The sequence below is a fragment of the Mauremys reevesii genome, linkage group 12 (assembly GCF_016161935.1).
Source record: "Mauremys reevesii isolate NIE-2019 linkage group 12, ASM1616193v1, whole genome shotgun sequence".
NCBI lineage: Eukaryota > Metazoa > Chordata > Testudines > Geoemydidae > Mauremys > Mauremys reevesii.
The window spans coordinates 18,753,296-18,772,274 of record NC_052634.1 but is presented as its reverse complement, the minus strand read 5'-3'; the positions used below and the strand labels follow the sequence as shown (position 1 = coordinate 18,772,274).

The 18,979-nt window shown below is 52.1% G+C and overlaps 1 long non-coding RNA gene across 1 annotated transcript; it reads right to left on the bottom strand.

Moving 5' to 3' along the window:
* Positions 1 to 289: 289 nt before the first annotated feature.
* LOC120375478 lies at positions 290 to 9,959 on the bottom strand. The gene is made up of 4 exons (XR_005586567.1): positions 9,896 to 9,959; positions 4,085 to 4,225; positions 1,095 to 1,183; positions 290 to 342 (listed from the first exon to the last, which is right to left on the bottom strand). It is a non-coding gene; the product is annotated as an uncharacterized LOC120375478 (long non-coding RNA).
* Between the last annotated feature and the right edge of the window lie 9,020 nt (positions 9,960 to 18,979).

Here is an 18,979-nt window from a genome sequence, read left to right as displayed (position 1 = left end):
GCAGCGAGAAGGAATCCTACCCTAAGGGTTAGGGTGGGGGGAGAATACCTGCGGGTCCCCTCTTTGAACCCACAAGCTCAAAGTGGGGGTGAGATCCCATGACAGGCCTGTTGGAGTGTTGCTGAAACAGGGCACAATTTGAGGTTGCATTGAGGGTGTTGTGAACCTTAACTCTTCTTTCCCATTCTAATAACCGAGGGGACAGGAATCCTTACCCAACGAGGTCACGTTCTCATAGTTCTCCTGCATGACGTCTCTGTAGAGGGCTCTCTGAGCGGGGTCCAGCAGAGCCCACTCTTCTTTGCTGAAATACACAGCCACCTCCTCGAAGGCCATTGGCCCCTGAAAGAACAAGAGCCCCTTACTCAGTACCTGCTGCCTACTGACAACCCCACTACTCACAGGGGAGGAGGGCCAAACACTTGGAAGCTGTGGGAGGCAGGCAGGCAGCATAGTTCCACCCATACCCCAGCAGCCAGAAAGCATCAAAGGGAGAAAAAGAGCACCCCCACTCCTCCCAGCAGAGAGAGAGAGAGAGAGAGAGAGAGAGAGAGAGAGAGAGAAGGAGCCTTAACATTCACCACTCACCTACTAGCCAGAGGTTAATATAGGAGATGGAGCCCCCAGCAGGGTCAAGGGACAACTCCCTAGTGTGAATTGCAACACCCTCATTCCCAGCAGCTGGATAGGAGGGGATGGGGTATCTTCCTAGGCCTCACTGGTGGGTGTCCCTTTATCTCCACAGCAGCCTCTGACTAGTAGGTTCAGGCTCCAGTACTGAAGACTGGTAAGTTTCCCTAGCCAAGCCGGGGCGTGTGTGCAGGGATGGGGGATTACACAGTGGTGTTTCCTGCTTCACTAATTAGGGAATTTCCACCCACAAACCACAGGGATCTGTTGCTGAGATCTAGGCATCACAGCAAACAAATCTCAGCAGATTTATCACATCCTGGACCCCTCCCTTTCTCCACCCTGTGTATTTCCTGACCTCTCCCACTTACAGACCAGCCCCCTCAGAAGTGCCCACCTCCTCTGTATTTACTGCCCTTCTCCCTCCAAAGGGAATCCACCAGCAACTCCCTGATAATCCCTACCTCAAATAGCTCCGCTGCAGCCATTTCTTTTCCCTGGTCCCTGGAAGGACAGAATGAGCTGGAGCAAAACATGGATGTTACGCTGCAGCCTGTTAGGGCAAAAAGGGAAATTGGGGACATGTCAGAACAGGAAATCATTTCACAGCACAATTCTCCCCAGGATCTTTCCCTGCACATGGATGTTCTAGACTGTCATGCAGATAGAACATTTCAAAACACAGTAATGGAGGAGCAGGGGCTTTATCTACCCAGACATCTGTTAGAAAAGGAATTCAGCCAAACACAAAGTGTCCAATAAGTTCTTGGAATGTACAGGGGCCACCTGTTTTCTTTGAGAGGATGGAAGCAGTAACTGGAAGATGAAGGAATGAGTAAGGAAACTGAAGGTGGAAAGCAGTGTGGGCAAAAATGAGGGGGGGGGGGGGTTTGGACTAGATGACCTCCTGAGGTCCCTTCCAACCCTGGTATTCTATGAAAATGATTGATGTCACAGTTCAATGAGAAGGAAGGCATGAGAGGAGCAGAATAAGGACAATGGCCATCCAAAAGGCAGACTTCAACCAATGCGGAGAACCGGTAGGTGAGGTCCCATGGGAATAAAATCTCACAGGGAAAAAAGAGTTAAGGAAAGCTGGCTGGCACTTCCTCGGAGACAATATTAAAGGAGCAGCAGCAAGGGATCACGTGAAGGAAATACAGAAAGAAGAGTAAGTGGCCAATATAGCTCTACCATAAGCTCTTTCATGACCAGAAAATAAAAAGGAATCCTATAAAAAGTGGCATCACGGACAAATTTCTATGGAGGAGTACAAAAGAATTGCACAAGCATGTGGGGACAAAATCGGAAAGATTAACTCACAAAATGAAGTAACTCACCTTGGAAGTGACACAAAAAAGGCAATAAGATAAAGGTTCTATAAATACAGGAGGGGAGAAGGATAGCTCAGTGGTTTGAGCATTGGCCTAGCTAAACACAGGGTTGTGAGTTCAATCCTTGAGGGGGCCATTTAGGGATCTGGGGCAAAAATCTGTCTGGGGATTGGTCCTGCTTTGAGCAGGGGGTTGGACTAGATCACCTCCTGAGGTCTCTTCAAACCCTGATATCCTATGATTAGGAGCAAGAGACTGGGGAAGGAAAGTGTAGGTTCTCTACTTACCAGAGAAGAAAAGCAAATAATAGATGACATCAAGAAGACAAAGGTGTTTAATGCCTTTTTACATTCACTAAAAAAATGTAACTGTGACCAGATACTTAATTATTCTTAACCAAGAGGGGGAAGGAACAGAAACCACAATGGGGAAATAAGAGGTTGAAAAAATATTTACATACATTAAATGTATTAAAGTCAGAAGGGTCTAATGTAATTCATCCTGGGGTACCTGAGGAATTAGATGAAGCAATCTTGGAACAGTTAACAAGGATCTTTGACAACTCCAGGAGGATGGTGAGGTGCCACAAGACTGGAGAAGGGCCAACATAAAACGTGTCTTCAAAAAGGGGAGCAATACAGACCTGGGGAACCAGTCAAGCCTAATTTAGATACTTAGAAAGAAATCAGTGTATAAGCACCTAAAGTGATAAGTTATAGCCAGCATAGATTATCAAATACAAATCATGCCAAACCAATCTAATTTCTTGCTTTAACAGAGGTACTGGCCTTATGGATCCAGGGGCCACTGTAGACAGGACATATCTTGATATTAGTAAGGCTTTTGACAGAAGACCCCATGACATTCTCATCGGCAAACTAGGGAAATGTGGTGTACTTGAAAGTCTGTACTCAAAGAGTAATTATTAATGGATCAATGACCAACAGGGAGGATGTATCTAATGCAGTCCCATGGGAACCAATCCTCAATCTGGTACTACTCAATATTTTCATTAATGACTTGGATAATGGAGTGGAGAATGTGCTTGTTAAATTTTCAGATGACACGAAGCTGGGAAGAGTTGTACACACGTTGGAGAACAGGATTAGAATTCAAAATGACCTTTATAAAAAAAAGAGAGTTCACCTGAATGAACAAGATGAAATTCAATAAAGACAAGTGCAAAGTACTACACTTAAGGAAGGAAAACCAAATGTTCAGCTACAAACTAGGGACTAACTGGCTAGGGGTCAGTACTACTCAAAAGGATCTGGAGGTTATAGTGGATCACAAATTGAATCTGAGCCAGCCATGTGACTCAGTTGTGACAAAGGCTAGTTCAGTACTGGAAAAGTTTACCAAGGGACGTTGTGGAATCGCCCCCATTGAAGATTTTTAAGAACAGGTTGGACAAACACCTGAGTGTTGAGGGCTGGACTAAATGACCTCATGGTTCATTCCAGCCCTACAGTTCTCTGATTCTATTCTGAGGAAATGTTGGTCATTTTATTACAGCACTGACCTAGCCCATCCCACCAGCACTAAACAACCGAGACATTTTGAAACCCTCCCAGTAACTAAGTTAGGGAACCAAATACGAGACAAGAGCAGAGCAAAAGGAGTGACTCTGGGGGAATTCTCCTGACATTGTCCCCAGGGCAGCACACTCCCAAAGCCGGGGGCACAAGCTGAGTCAGGAATTGGCTTTTCCTCTCCCTGCCCTTGTTCACTGGAATGTCAATCTGCCCAGAGATGCTGCAGTAAGTGTGTGTAGGCAAGTCAGAGATCTGGGAATCTCTCTCCCCAATTATTTCTCCCACTGCCCCATCAATCTCTTCTTTTTCTCCTTGTGTTTCCTCATCTCCTGTCCCACCCACTCTGGCGGACAGATAGCCATTCCTGGGTGTTCAGTCTCCTATGGCTGGATTGGCTCCTGCAACTGCTAAGGGGAGGAGAGGTGTAGGGTGAGGAGGGGCTATTTGTGCCGTCACTTTCATGCCCATCCCCAGTGCGTTCCCTGAGGTTTCTATCAATCACCTGGAGTCTCTGGCTCAGATGTTGGTGTGGACAGAACGTAGGGCTGGCCCATGGAGCTAATTATAGCTGGAGAAAGTCCTTACCTTGCCTGAGCACAAAGGAAGCTTCACTCCCAGTCACTCTCAAGTCCAGACCCCACAAGGGAAGCAGCAGCTGCTCAGTCTGGGCTCCCAGATCACAATGCAAGCAGAAGCGTCTGACCAAGGAAGCTCAACCCCAATATCCTGAAAGAGAGAGAGAGAGAGAGAAAGTCAGACTGAGGGCTCCCCCCACCCACCCTTAGCAAGAACTGAAACACCCCCCCCTCCCATGTTAACCTGGAGTCACTCTATGTTCTTCCTTGAAGGGTCTCTTGATTAACACCGGTCTCAGTGAGACCAGAGACACGGCTCAGGAGGGATGAGGCCAGACTCCTTTCCTCCTCCCTCATTTTCCCCCCTCCCTCTTCTGAGGATTCACAGTAACAGTTTTCCCTCCAAAACGTGAAATTACTCCAGTTTTGAAAATGGGGAGAGAAGCAAAGTCTGTTGTGATTTCATATCAGTATTTGGTAAATGGATAGGAAGTTATCAGCAGCCCCTGCCAGCCATTCACACAGGTCGGGGGAGCCCTGGGCGATGCTTCTTTAACAGGAGAATGGATGGCATGGAGGAGCCAAATTTTTTAAGAAATTTCCATGCCTGGTGACTGGCAGATTATGGCCAATAGGAACCCACTCCAAGACGACTATATCTCAGCACTGGGAGAAGCAGCACCTCATGGAGACCATTTGTCATGGGGGTTTGGGATACTGCTGGTGAACATGGTGAGGGGAAAGTGAGGGTCTAATACAGTAGCATGGAGATTCTCAGCCACTCTGGGGACAGCCTGGGCAGCAAGGAGCCAGGCACAGACTGAGCTCTCACCCTGTGCCCACTGAGGAAAAGAAAAGGGTCCAGCCAACTCTCCTGTGAGCAGCTGGGAGGCACCGGCCCCCCAAACAGGGGGAGGCCTCTGGCTTTGATGTGTATTAAATATGGGGCACGTCACTTTCATCAGCAAATATTTTAATGAAGAGAAAGGGGGAAAGAAATGAGTCTCAAATGAGAGGAGAAAGTTCACCATTTAACTCCCTGCAACCGCCAGGATGGAGAATGACTAAGGCAGAGGTGGGAAAACTACGGCCTGGGGGCCGGATCCAGCCCCTCAGGGCTTTGGCTCTGGCCCGTGGGATTGCCACCCCCATGGCACCGCGGGCCCCTCACCACCCCAAAAGCAGCTGACACCACATCCCTATGGCCCCTGGTGGTGGTGGCCAGAGGGCTTCACGCTGCCCTTGCCTCCAGGCACCGCCCCCTGCAGCTCCCATTGGCTGGGAACGGGGAACAATGGCCAATGGGCACATCGGGGGAGGTACGTGGAGGCGTGGAAAGGGCAGCGGCCCGGAGCCTTCTTCCTGCCCCGCCCCAGGGGCTGCAGGAATGTGGTGCTGGCTGCTTCCCGGAGCACTGCAGGCCGCGGCAGGCAGGCAGCCAGCCCTGGCCCCGATGCGCACTGCTGCCACCCCAGATCCACTCCAGGTAAGCAGCATCAGGTTGGAGCCCGAACCGCTCCTGCACCCCAACTCCCCACCCTGAGACCCCTGCCACACCCCTACCCCCTGCCCTGAGCCCCCTCATATGCTCAGTGCCGGGTTTACCATGGAGCCCATGCTCAGAAGGGGCCCCGGCCTGCTCCACTTGCACTGCGTCCCAAGACCCCACGAGCCTGCTGGCTCCCCTCCGCCCATCACTTGCTCTTCAGGCCAATGGCTCCTCTCCACTCCCTGGTCCCACCCTCCTGCTCCTCTCTGCCCCCTGCATGGACACAGACCACCTCCAGCTCTGGCCAGTCTCTGCTTCCCACTACATGTGGGACTGTCTGTCTCCCCAGAGCTGAGCTGCCTAGGACAGGTGCAGAAGCTTGGCCAGTCTCAGCCAGATGTGTGTGTGGGGGGGGTGACAGTGTGGAGGGTTTGCCTAGGCCCCTCCAGGCAAGTGTGCCATGAGAGAACCTGGCCAGGCCCTGGCCTGACTGATCACACCACTCCCGAGGGGCCGGAGTGATTCCCGGCCCTGGGACCAGCTCTGGCTGTGCTGCTGGCTCAGCCCAGCAGACAAGTAATCTCCCAGCAGGGCAAGTGAGTGTAGCTGGGAGGCAGGGAGTGGGTCTCTGGGAGGGAGGGTGCTGGGCTGTGAAGTAGCAGGAAAGATCTGTGTGTGTTGAGACACTAGGGAGTGGGGGTGCTGGGCAAGGGTGGTGTTGTGTAGGATGCTGTGCATTTATCGGGGGGGTGGGGTCAGGGGAGGTGCTGGGCATAGTGGGTCTGGGGGTTCTGGCCATAGGAAATCGGGGTGGGGGCGGGTGGGGGAATTTCCGGTGTTGGGCAGGGGGGCTGCGTGGCACAACATTGGCTCGCCCCCGAGGGGAAGGTGCATACTGGCAGCACAGGGATGGGCGGACCACTGTGTATCTGTCAACTGCTGGTTTGTAAATAGTGCCCTCGCACTGGGCTGGGCAGAGCTGGGCCACCCCTGCCATGCCATGCCCCTGGCTGACCCCCTGCCCTGCACCATGCTACATTGCCGCCATGGGGGCCCACAAATATGTTTGGCGCCAGGCCCACAAAAAGTTAATCCGGCCCTGCATACGCCCCACACCCCTCCTCTGCCCCAACCCCTTGCCCTGAGCCCCGTTCCTGCACATTGCACTCCCTCCCACACCCCACACTCTCCGCCGCACCCCAACCCCCTGCCCTGGCCATGCATGTAATTTCCCCACCTAGATGTGGCCCTCGGGCCAAAAAGTTTGCCCACCCCTGGACTAAGGCAACAAATTCCCTCCAAAATAGGAGAACTTGCTACAACTAAACATGGGAACGTCCAAACACGAGATGCTTTTTAGCAGACATTTAATAATTAAATGGAAAAACAAAATCTGACAGCTGATGTCTATGTTAAGTCATTAAAGAGTAAAAGGTGGAAATCTAGAGAATTTTGGATCAATTTGCACAAATTAGAGCAGAAAGTGAAAAAATGTGAAGCATTTTATATCGATAGTCAATAGTAGGTAAAGAGGTAAAATATGAGTGAATTTCATATTGTTATTTGACAAATTGAGAGAAAATGGGAAACATTCAAAAATTTGAGAAAAGGTCAAAAACAGGATATTTTATGTTAATATTGTATTATTAGTGAGACATGGAAAAAAATCTCAGGGAATATTAAATTAGAAATAGATAACTAGAGAGAAAGAAGGGGAAAGTTTTAGGATATTCTCCTGAAAAAGAGATCTGTGTAAAATTCAGAAATGTATCTTATTCACCAACAGAAGTGGGTCCAATAAAAGATATTACCTCACCTACCTTATCTTTCTAAATGCAAAGCAATGCACATTGGAGAGAAAAACTAGAGCTACATATAAACTCTAGTGGGTGGTAAATTAACTATTAACTGTAGCCCATATAACTAGCTTTAGCATTTCTTTTATGCATCAGTAATCCACGGAACCCACAGGCCTGTCTCCTGTACGACACTGGCATCGGCAGTTAGCATAAGGCTTGAGGTCTATGAACTCTGGCACAGATAAATGGACTAAGGGTCACCCCTAAGGTTTGGGGAACTGGGAGTAGAGTATTTAAGGGGGAATTTCATCCATAAAGACACCAATCGACCAGAGGAACATGAGCTAACACTGGCTTTCAGATAGAACATCTACAGATGTATGACCACATGAGTGCCATGACAACGTATTGACACACGACACCAAGATAAGATCATTAATACACTAACCTACAGGAGCACACCCCAACATTAGTAGAGAGAGGAAATACAAATAAGGAAGAGGGGAGAAACCCCTACTGAACATGCATTACACCTAGCGGCGTCAGCAGAACATACTATAGGCTACACAACCCAAGAAAGGGATCTGCATGTTGCTGTAGACAGATCAATGAAAAGCTCCACTCAATGCATAGCTGCCAGCAAAAAAGTTAACAACATGTTAGGATTCATAAGAAATGGGGCAGCCTCTAATATCCTGGGATAATAGCTAGTACAGCACTGCACACAGGATATTTTATAGCAATCTTTCAGAATTGGGGAAGAAATAAGTCTAAAAAGGAACATTTGATAATGAGAAAAATCCACCTGGCTCGGAAGACAGTTTATATTGAGAGTAATTGGACAGTTTGACAGGATTGTACATGGAAGTTCAATAAACAGACAGTAATAATTCCCCCCACCCACCCACACTGGCAGCAGGGAGCCCTTCAGGGAGGTGCTTTAAGAGGGTACGTGAGGAGAGTATGAAGCAGGAAAACCCCCTGACAGTGGGGAGGAGGCAGCAGCAGGGGCAGGCAGGTGACTGGCAGCTGGGGGGAGCTGCGTTGGGCAGTTGGGGGTAGCAATAGCCAGGTCTGTGTAACCTTGGGATGGACAGTCTTCACTGGGGATTTTTTCCTCCCGTTCCCTTCCTTGCCTTGTTGCTGGCAGAGAATGGCCACCCCATTCCACCCCAGAGGCAGCTCCGTCTCAGGGTTCTGCAAGCTGTACCCATTAAGCCCCTTCTCATTTGGGGAATGATTCAGGACAATTTCCCAGAGAAAGAAAATTTGCTGCAGGTCAAATGGGTGGGAAAATGTCCCAAATCTGAGATTGTTAAATTAACATTGGAGAATTAAAGAGAAAATGGGGCAAAATCTGAAAAGGAGAATAGAGAAAGTGTCAATAATTGCTCCATCAGCACTGACCCTTCATGGAGCAGTTGCTGCTTTTACACCTGAAAGGAGACTTCCTTTCTCTGACTCCTGCCCATGGGGCCATGGTAGGAAGTGGTGACCCAGTGAAGCTGACTTGAGGCTGATGCAAGGTAAGCAAAACTGAACCAGCCTCCTAGGGTACTGGGTTGGAAGCCAGTACAGAGGGTGGGCCCGGGTTCCCCATCATCAGTGGTTCTCAATCAAGAGTATATGTATACCTGGGGGTATGCAGAGGTTTTCCAGGGGTACATCAATTCATCTAGATAATTGCCTAGTTTTACAAGAGGCTACATCAGTGGTTCTCAAACTTTTGTACTGGTGACCCCTTTAAAATGCCTCTGAGCGTGACCCCTTCTTACAAATTAAAAACACTTTTTATATATTTAACACCGTTATAAATGCTGGAGGCAAAGCAAAGTTTGGGCTGGAGGCTGACAGCTCACGACCCACCATGTGACCCCCTCTGAGGGGTCCCAACCCCCAGTTTGAGAACCCCTGGGTTACATAAAAAGCACCAGGGAAGTCAGTACAAACTAAATTTCCATACAGACAGACAATGACTTGTACATACTGCTCTATACATCATACACTGAAATGTAAGTGCAGTGTTTACATTCTCGTTGATGTATTTTATAATTATGTGACAAAAAGGAGAACATCAGCAGCCACGTTCAGTCAGCGAGTGCTGTGACACGCTGCTATTGCTAGATCGGAAACGTGGGTAGGCAAGTGAACCGCTGCCCTACACCAGCCCCTTAGGCAGGAGACCCCCCCCATCCCTCCGATTGCCAGAGGCTAGAGCCCTGCCACTGGCCGCGGCAGGCAGGACACAGGGCGTGAGGGGAGGGGGGAGGGGAGGCCATTCCTAGACAGGAGACCCCCCCCCCCAGTCCTCCGATTGCCAGAGGCGGGGCGGGGCAGAGGTAGAACGCGGGGGGGGGGGGGAGCGGTGGTGGTGCCCAAGACCCCTGGAAGCAGCAGAGCCAGGCCCAGAGACCTCGGGACATAAGAGTTCGCGTTAGGAGCCGCGGGAGGGGCGCAGGGCTGGGGCCGGGGGGGGATGAGAAGTTGTGTGTGGGGCGGGGGGGTGTCAGGCTGACCCCGGGACCTTCCTTACCTGAGCTCGAGAGGGCGAAAGAGCCCGGGGGCAGGCTGGGCTGGGCTGGGAATTGTAATTTCTGCCTCTCCTCAGAGCGGAAGTGACGAACTGGTTTCTCAGGCAACGCGCGCTTCCCGTACCGCGGGAAGCGGAAGCGGGCCATCTACCCACGCGCCGCCTCCCGGTGCACACTGGGAAGCGTAGTTCTCGCTCTCAGACTCGGCCTTTTATTGGAGGAGGGGCCGTATGCGCCGGGCGGGCAGGATAGAGGCTCTGACTCGCAGCCCTGGGGCTCTGCTCCCGAGGCTGGGCACGCGGCGGGCCGGGGCCGCTCCCTTCGCGCTAGTACAGCCCATGGGGTCAGTCCCCGGTTCCTTCTCCCCGGCCCTCAAGGCTTCGTTACCCCTCGGTCTGTCCCGGGCGCACGGTGCGGCCGTGGGGCTGAAGAGCCGCTGAGATTCCCCGGCGCAGCTTTGAATCCTGCTCGCAGCCCGAGCGGCCTCAGCCCCGTGTAGCCAGTCGGGGGTTGTGCTGCTTAGTCCCCCTGGCCTGGCGCTGCTCGGGGGTGGCCGAGCGATGATGAAGGGGACCGTGGGGGTGGGGGGAAGGTCCCAGCTGCACAGACGAGGTGCCAAGGCTACAGAGGGGCAGCCAGTGCTGAGCTCGCAGAGACTTTGGCAGTTGACACGCGCAGGGACACTGTCTCTGGGGTAGCAGAAGGCAAGTGCGATGTGTTTGGGATGCTGATGCTGGCCAGTAGAAATGCTGGATTCAATGAGAGATGAGGCAAAGGAGAAGACAGTGAGTGGCAGCTCCACACAGGGCCAGGGTGTTCAGACACCCAGTTCTAGGTAAAAGGCAAACAGGGATCTAGCCCCCTGCAATGTCCCTCTCCTGGGAGCAGAGCCCCTGGACAATTAGGAGCCAAGTTGGGAGTGAGATGGAGGGTCCCACAGGACAAAGGCAGCTGAAGTCCCTCCAAGTTTTGGAAACTAGGCAATGCAGAGTGAAAGGGCTTCACACCCCACCCAGCTTGGCCTGGGGGGCATCAGCAGCCAGTGGGGTCTGGGCTTGAGCTGCATGGGCAGCAGCACCACAAAAGACAGGCTGCCTGCGATCGAGGGGCCTGGGGAATATCTCAATCCCTTTTTTGTAGATAAAATGAATGCAGCCTCCACTCCCAGGGACAGAATATTTCTTTGCAAAATAAAACTTTTAGTTGTAGGCAGTGGTTTTCAACCTTTTCATGCACAAGGTCACTTTTTGAACTTAAGATCAATCCAGGATCTACCAAGGCCTTGCCTCGCTCACTCCATTCCCCCCTCCCTCTGTCGCTCGCTCTCCCCCACCCTCACTGACTTTCACCAGGCTGGGACAGGGGGTTGGGATGTGGGAGGGGGTGCAGGCACAGTGCTGGAGCTGAGGGGTTTGGAGTGTGGGTGAGGGACCTGGGCTGAGCCTGGGGCAGGGGGTTGGGGTGCAGGCGTGAGGGGTGTAGGCTCTGGGAGGGAGTTAGGGTGCAGGAGAGGGCTCTAGGCTGGTGCTGAGTGTTGGGGTGCAGGAGAGGGTGAGGGCTCTTGGGGGCAGTTTAGGTGCAGGAGGAGGCTTCAGGTTGGGGCAGAGTTGTGAGGTGCAGGCTCCGGCTGGGAGGCGCTTACCACTAACCAATGGGAGCTGCGGAGACAGTGCTGAGGGTGGGGGCAGTGAATGGAGCCAGGGCCATCCCTAGCTAATCTGGAGCCCTATGCAGCCGGGGAAGCGGGCCCCAGGCCTCTGTGGGGGTGGGGGGGCTGGCCCCAGGCCTCTGCAGGGTAGGCTGGCTTAGGGGGCAGGGGGGAACCACTCCCCAGCACTCACCAGCAGCGCGGCAGGGGTCAGGTCCCTGCACTTTTCTCTGCCAGTGAGTGCAGGCCCAACCCTGCTGCAGTCGTCAGGGGCAGGAAGAGGCAGGGCTGGGGTGGAGCAAGGTGGGGACTTCAGGGAAGGGGTGGAGTGAGGGCAGGGCTGGGGCAGAGCGAGGTGAGGCAGGGGCTGGAGTAGTACGCAGCTGCGCAGGGCACCAGGAAATTGGGTGCCTCACGTTTCCTGGTGCCCTACACAGCTGCGTACTTTACATATGGTGAGGACAGCTCTTCATGGAGCTGCCTCACCCCCATCCCTTCCCCCAGGAGTCACAGAGCTGTGCCAGCAGCCAGGTGCTTCTCGAGTGGCATGGGGTCACGGCAGGCAGGCAGGCAGCCTCTGAGCCCCAGTACGCCGCTGGACTTTTAGCAGCCCAGAGAGTGCGACTGACTGGCCGAGGCTCCAGGATCAACCAGTCAATGGCAATCCACGGGTTGGTGACCACTATTATAAGGAGTAAAATTAAATGGCCACATGATGGTGCCAGAATCTAAGAAATGAAAAGACCCATGATACCTCAGTCTTCATTGACTTTCAAATCCCTTTATTTCCATGGCTTGTAAAATATAAGGACCAAGCGATTTCAGTAGTTGTGACACTGGGGTTGTGGATGCTGTAACCGTATCTCAGATTGAATAATGATTTTATATCTGATTCAAGGCAACTTCCCAAAAGCACTGCCAATTGGTTCTTCCCTAAAATTGGTGATACTGGGCAGCAGGGGATCTCCTTAATCTGCTGGGGAACCTCTCTGGGTCCCACTGTCAGTTCTCCTCTGTTTTCCAGCACTTCAGGTGCTTCTGACTCCTTGGTGAGGTTTTCCTGCAAGGTCTGTGTGTGAATCGTTGAGTGTGGGGCTGTCACTGAGCTGAAGGAGGGAAATGGTTAGTGGAGAGAGATGGGGAAAGAATAAAATAGCCCCAGAAGCAGGGGTGTTGGAACCGGGGGCGGGGGGGAGGCAGCCTGGTTCCCAACTTTTAAAGTTGGGGGGACTATGCCCTCCAACTCTCTACCAGCCCTAAGGGCAAGGGACTGTGGGAGAGTGTGGAGAGGAGCAAGCGGGGGGTGGAATCTTGGGGAGATGGGGTGGTGTGGGGTTGGGATCTTGGGGGAAGGTGGGAGCTTAGGGGGAAGGGGTGGGGGCTCAGGGGACAGCACGGGGGGAGGGGCCACAGTTTGGGAGCCTGTGGCCCCCACATTTCCAGGGGGCTTCCACCGCTCCTGTCCACAAGGATGACAAAAGATTAGCAGGCTATTGTTTTAACTACTTGGCCACTTTGTCTGGTGGGCTTGTTGTTGCTTAACTGTTTCTAAGGTCTCTGCTGTCTGTAAACTTTTCCCTAGTTCATTGGCTGACTGAGGCTGGTGGAGGGATGGTTTGGCTTTTGAAAAAAACCTCTCTCTGTGGTATTATAAAGGAGAAAGTGACAGGTAGAAAACCCCACATCGTTCTTGGTGCAAGGAGCCAGGTTTGCTGTTCAATTCTGTATTTCACGAATGTCCAGGTTTGGAAATGTCCAACAAGGGCAATTCTAATGGGAAGATGGATTCAGGGCACTTAACCTGCACAGATATCCTATGGAGGTGGGGTGGGAATTAATAATATTTTGAGGATCTTTGGGGAAAAGAGACTTTACTGACAAGGTTTGTCTCTGTTCCTATTTCACCTTATAGTGTTGTGTCGAGGAATCACTGTTTATTTTTCTACTACATTAGTTAAACTCTAAACATTATTTAATCAATCGTGAACATTAGTGTCACTTGAATTTTCCCTCTGCTAGCAAGAATGAACTGAATTTTATGACTTTCTGGAAAGGGCAGAGATATTAAATTGGGGGATTTCAATTGCTGCATTTGTGGGTGGATGTTTTACGCTCACATCTCAATGCACAGACTGAAATGCTAATACTACAGAATTATGTCCACTGAACTTACACAGTTATTACATTGCTTGGTTGCATGCACACTTGGCTCCTTGTGTTGGCAACACGCATCCTCACTCATCTGTCATGAGATCCAACAAGGTAGGGGTTGTCCCGGGCTCTGTGGGGGGAGGGCTCAACTGGGAGAAGGGGCAGACTAGGGCATTTTGTGTCTGATATATAAGGGTGTTGTCAGCAGGAAGCTGTAGTTCACATGCTGGGGGTGACAGTGGGGTTTGAGCTGGAGCAGCAGCAGGGAGCAGTGTGTGTGTGGCAGGGGTTTCACTTGGTAAAAATGAAACTGCCAAGCCTCTCCCTCTGCTGGAGCAAAAGCCTCTCATTTATCTCCATCCCTCTCCCGGTGCTGAGAGCCCCCTTCACGTCCATGTAGATTTTTAATTGTTCTCACGTCTCGCCCACCCCATTGGGGAGTTGGAGCATGAGCATACGTTCTGGGACCCGAAAGATGGTGAACTATGCTTGGGCAGGGCAAAGCCAGAGGAAACTCTGCCGGAGGTCTGTAGTGGTCCTGATATGCAAATCAGTCATCCGACCTGGATATAGGGGCAAAAGACTAATCAAACCATTTAGTAGCTGGTTCCCTCCAAACTTTCCCTCAGGATAGCTGGCACTCGTCCATCTCCACAGTTTTATCTGGTAAAGCTAATGATTAGAGGTCTTGGGGCCGAAACGATCTCAGCCTGTTCTCAAACTTTAAATAGGTAAGGAGTCTGGCTCCCTGGCGTGGAGCCAGGCATGGAATGCAAGTGGCTAGTGGGCCACTGTTGGTAAGCAGAACTGGCGCTGCGGGATGAACCAAATGCCAGGCTAAGGCACCCAATTCCAATGCTCATCAGACCCCAGAAAAGGTGTTGGTTGATATGGATTGCAGGACAGTAGCCATGGAAGTTGGAATCCGCTAAGAAGTGTGTAACAACTCACCTGCCGAATCAACTAGCCCTGAAAATAGATGGCACTGGAGCTTCTGGCCCATGCATGGCCATCACCAGCAATGAGACCCGCAGGGACTACACGTCGACGAGCAGGGGGGCCGCTGCGGTGTGCCTTGAAGCCTAGGGTGTGGGCTTGGGTGGAGCCACTGCAGGTGCAGATCTTGGTGGTAGTAGCAAATATTCAAACAAGAACTTTGAAGGCCAAAGTGGAGAAAGGTTCCACGTGAACAGCAGTTGAACATGGGTCAATTGGTCCTAAGAGATAGGCGAGCGCCATTCCGAAGGGACGGGCAATGGCCTCCATTGCCCTCAGCCAATCGAAAGGGAGTCGGGTTCAGATCCCCAAATCCAGAGTGGCGGAGATGGGCATCGCGAGGCGTCCAGTGCGGTAACGCAACTGATCCTGCAGAAGCTGGTGGGAGCCCCAGGGAGAGTTCTCTTTTCTTTGTGAAGGGCAGGGTGCCCTGGAATGGGTTTGCCCCGAGAGAGGGGCCTGAGCCTTGGAAAGCGTCGCGGTTCCGACGGTGTCTGGTGAGCTGTTGGTGTTGCTTGAAAATCCAGGGGAGATGGTGTATATCTTGTGCCGGGCTGTACCCATAGCCACAGCAGGTCTCCAAAGTGAACAGCCTCTGGCATGTTACAGCAGTGTAGGTAAGGGAAGTTGGCAAGCTGGATCCATAACTTCGGGATAAGGATTGGCTCTAAGAGCTGGGTCGGTCGGGCTGGGGTGTGAAGCAGGGCTGGGCATGATCTCTGGCTGGATGAGGCGCTGCCCTCTCCTGGGGGAGGCAGTGACTCTGGACATGAGCTGGGCCCTTTCTGTGGCTCGCCCCAGCTGTGGTGGGCATTACTCGCCTCTCCCCCTCTGCAGCGATGGGCAGTGCCAGCGTTCTGCCTCAGCCGGTGCCTAGCAGCTGACTTAGAACTGGTGCGGACCAGGGGAATCTGACTGCTTAATTAAAACAAAGCATCACAAAGGCCCATTGTGGGTGTTGATGCAATGTGCTTTCTGCCTAGTGCTCTGAATGTCAAAGTGAAGAAATTCGATGAAGCGCGGGTAAACGGAGGGAGTAACTATGACTCTCTTAATGCTTTCCATGCATCTCTGGACCCTCCCAGATGTCGAGCCTGGATGCTTATGTATACCTGAGGGCAGTGATGAGCTGCCAAAATATTAACAACCGGTTCCCTCCTCCTCACCCCATGAGGGGTCATTGCCCCCTGGGGACTCCTGCCCCATCCAACCCCCCCATGTTCCTTGACAGCCCCCCCCAGGACCCGTGCCCTATCCACCCCCCTTCCCTATCCCCTGACTGCCCCTTGCCACCCCATCCAACCCCTTCTCTCATTCCTGATGGCACCCCGTGACCCCTACCCCATCCAACCACCCCTTCTCTCTGTCCCCGGACAGCCCCTGGAATCCCTACCCCTAACTGCCCCCCACTGCCCCATCCAACCCCTGCTCCTTTCTGACTGCACCCCCGGGACCCTTGCCCCCATTCAATCCCCCTGTTCCTTGCCCTCTGACCGCTCCAACACTAATCCACCCCCCAACTCCCCTGCCCTCTATCCAACACGCCCTCCCTGCTCCCTTACCATGCTGCCTGGAGGTGGGGGCCCAGCTGGGCTGGGACCTGGGCAGGAGCCGAGCCGCGCCACCCGGCCGGGGTTGGGGGCAGGAGCTGCGCCGCCTGGCCAGGGCCAGGGGCCAGGACCGGGCAGGAGCCGAGCCGCGCCGCCCGGCCGAGTTCGCTGCCGGACCCGGGGCCGGGCAGGAGCCGAGCCACACCGCCCGGCCGAGTTCGCTCGGACCTGGGGCCGGGCAGGAGCCGCGCCGCCCGGCGAGGTCGCAGCTGGACCTGGGGGGCAGGAGTTGCGCCGCCTGGCCCCAGAGTCCCACTGCGACTTCACCAGGCAGCACGGCACCTGGAGCCCTTCTCCCACTGGCACCCCCGCCCCCCTGGCCCAGCTCACCTGGTGGAAGCGCTGCTTCCTTCTCAGCACTCCCAGGCTTCCCGCGCGAACAGCTGATTCGCAGGAAGCTGGGGAGGGGGAGGAGAAGCCGGAGGAACTTCAGAAGAGGAGGCAGAGTGAGGTGAGCTGGGGCCAGGGGAAGGGTAGAGAGCAGCTAGAGCTTTTGTTAAATTTAAAAGCCCTTTTGGAACTAGTTGTCCCTCCAGGAACAACCGGTTCTAAAGGGGCTTCTAAATTTAACAACCGGTTCTCGCGAACCGGTGCGAACCAGCTACAGCTCACCACTGCCTGAGGGTTGTGGTGTATTGGGTAATCGGTGAGGTGGAGATGTAAAAATCAAGGCCCCTTCGTTAAATTGTGCATGCTTGGGACACATCCATGTAGGGTGCATATATGCAATTAATAAGGGTTATGCATAGGTTTTGCAAAGTTTCAGTTCCCTGCAAAAGGCACAGGGCAGGAAGCACAAAAAGAGCGGGAACCTATCAGGTGGGAGTTGCCTAGCAACCAGAAGAGTATTTAAGGAAGCCAGTCTGGTAGGGGTAGGGGGTCTCTCTTTCTCAGAGAGTGAGAAGGTGGGTGCCTGCTGAGCTGTGATTTTAAGTGCAGCACCAGTCAGGATCTCTCTTTCCCTAACAGCAGGGATTAGCTGTCAGTCTGTGAAAACTGTTGATACCAATAAGTGCCGTATTGTCGTGGTTTGTTGTTTTGTTGGGGAGCACACTTGCAGACACTTAGAGCTGAGTTCTGACTTGCAGCCACGACAATGCAAAGGAGTTAGGGTAGGAAACTAGTGTCAGGGACACTCACCTGAACTCCATCTCAACAGTCCTTGAGGCATCTGATCTAGCTCAGATAGGAGTCAATCATCTAGCAGCGTCACCTGTGGAGGAGCTAAGTTAGAAGGTCTCCAATTACCACTTCGTGTGCTTGCCTGTGTGTGTATGTTACATTAAGGCTCTATTGTTATTCCCCTTCCTTCCCTTCCTCCCTTTACATCCTCCCTTAGTAATTAAAGGAACACTTACTTTCAAACAGCAGCGTGGGTGGCATTCTTCCTAGGCAAACTCTGACAGATGGATGTGGAGGGGACCTGCAAAGGATTAGTAACCCCTGTCAATCTCTGATAGAGCCTTCAGGAAGAGTTTGCTTCTCAGAAGCATTACACTTGGGGTGTTTGGGTTACAGAGGAGAGTGTGAACCCTGCTGATAGGGGCAATCTCCACCAAGATCCAAGCACTCTTCCACACTCCTGTTAGGGCTCAGTGTTATGATGGCTTGAATCCCTCAGTGAGGAAAGCCTCCGGATGGTAAGTCCTACTGCCACCTCCTCGTGGTGAGAGTCGGTAACTGGCTTGGATGGCTGGGCGGATTGTGGAGGGCAAATCCCCACCCCTATTGGGGTGGGCTGCCCCAAGAAAATCTGCTCCCCTAGTAAGGGTAGTTTCTCCCTGGTAAGGGTAGCGTCCTATAGGTAGGGGTATAGCTTGCCACTACCCCAAGTGTAGATAGGAAGAGGATACCCCAGTGATGGGCTATACCTGTTCAATCTGTGTGTTGGCTTTCCATACAAAATCGGGTCTCAGCCAACATTTTAGACACAGGCATCCCGCCGTTAGGAACGAACAAAGAAAGGAAAACATGGTGGCTAGGACAAATGTTAGGGAGTCAACTTGATCTTGATCTCAAATTTGGATCAAAGAGGAGATTGAGTTGCTTATCCAATCAGAGACCAAATATGTAGGTAAAAAGTATATAGCAAGTGAACTAAGAACAAAGACTAATAAACAAATTTCGGATAAAAGACGTGAATTGGCAAAGAAAAAGATTGAGAGATAGTGCTATTGATGAAGTGAGTAAGGTAGGAACGAATGAGGAGAGTGTATTGGAGGTCCTGCCCCCTTGGGAGTAAATTTTGCTGCTAAGGGAGCATCCATATGTGGACAAGGTGGGTAAGTTGTGTAGACAAGCAGCAAAGAATCCTGTGGCACCTTATAGACTAACAGATGTTTTGCAGCATGAGCTTTCGTGGGTGAATACCCACTTCTTCGGACCAAGTAGGAAGGCTGAACAAATTTTGAATAGCCTAGAGGAAATTGAAATATTATTAAAGGAAGATCAGATGAATTCAGTGGGGTGGGCAATGACAAAGAAGTTATGTAAGGCTGTGTCTACATTGCCACTTTCAGTGCTAAAACTTTTGTTGATCAGGGATGTGAAAAAACACCCCCAAGCGACAAAAGTTTTAGCGCTCAAAAGTGCCAGTATAGACAGTGCTGTATCGATAAAGCTACCACCACTCATTTGGGGTGGGTTTTTTTATCACCAGGAGAGCTCTTCTCCGGCGATAA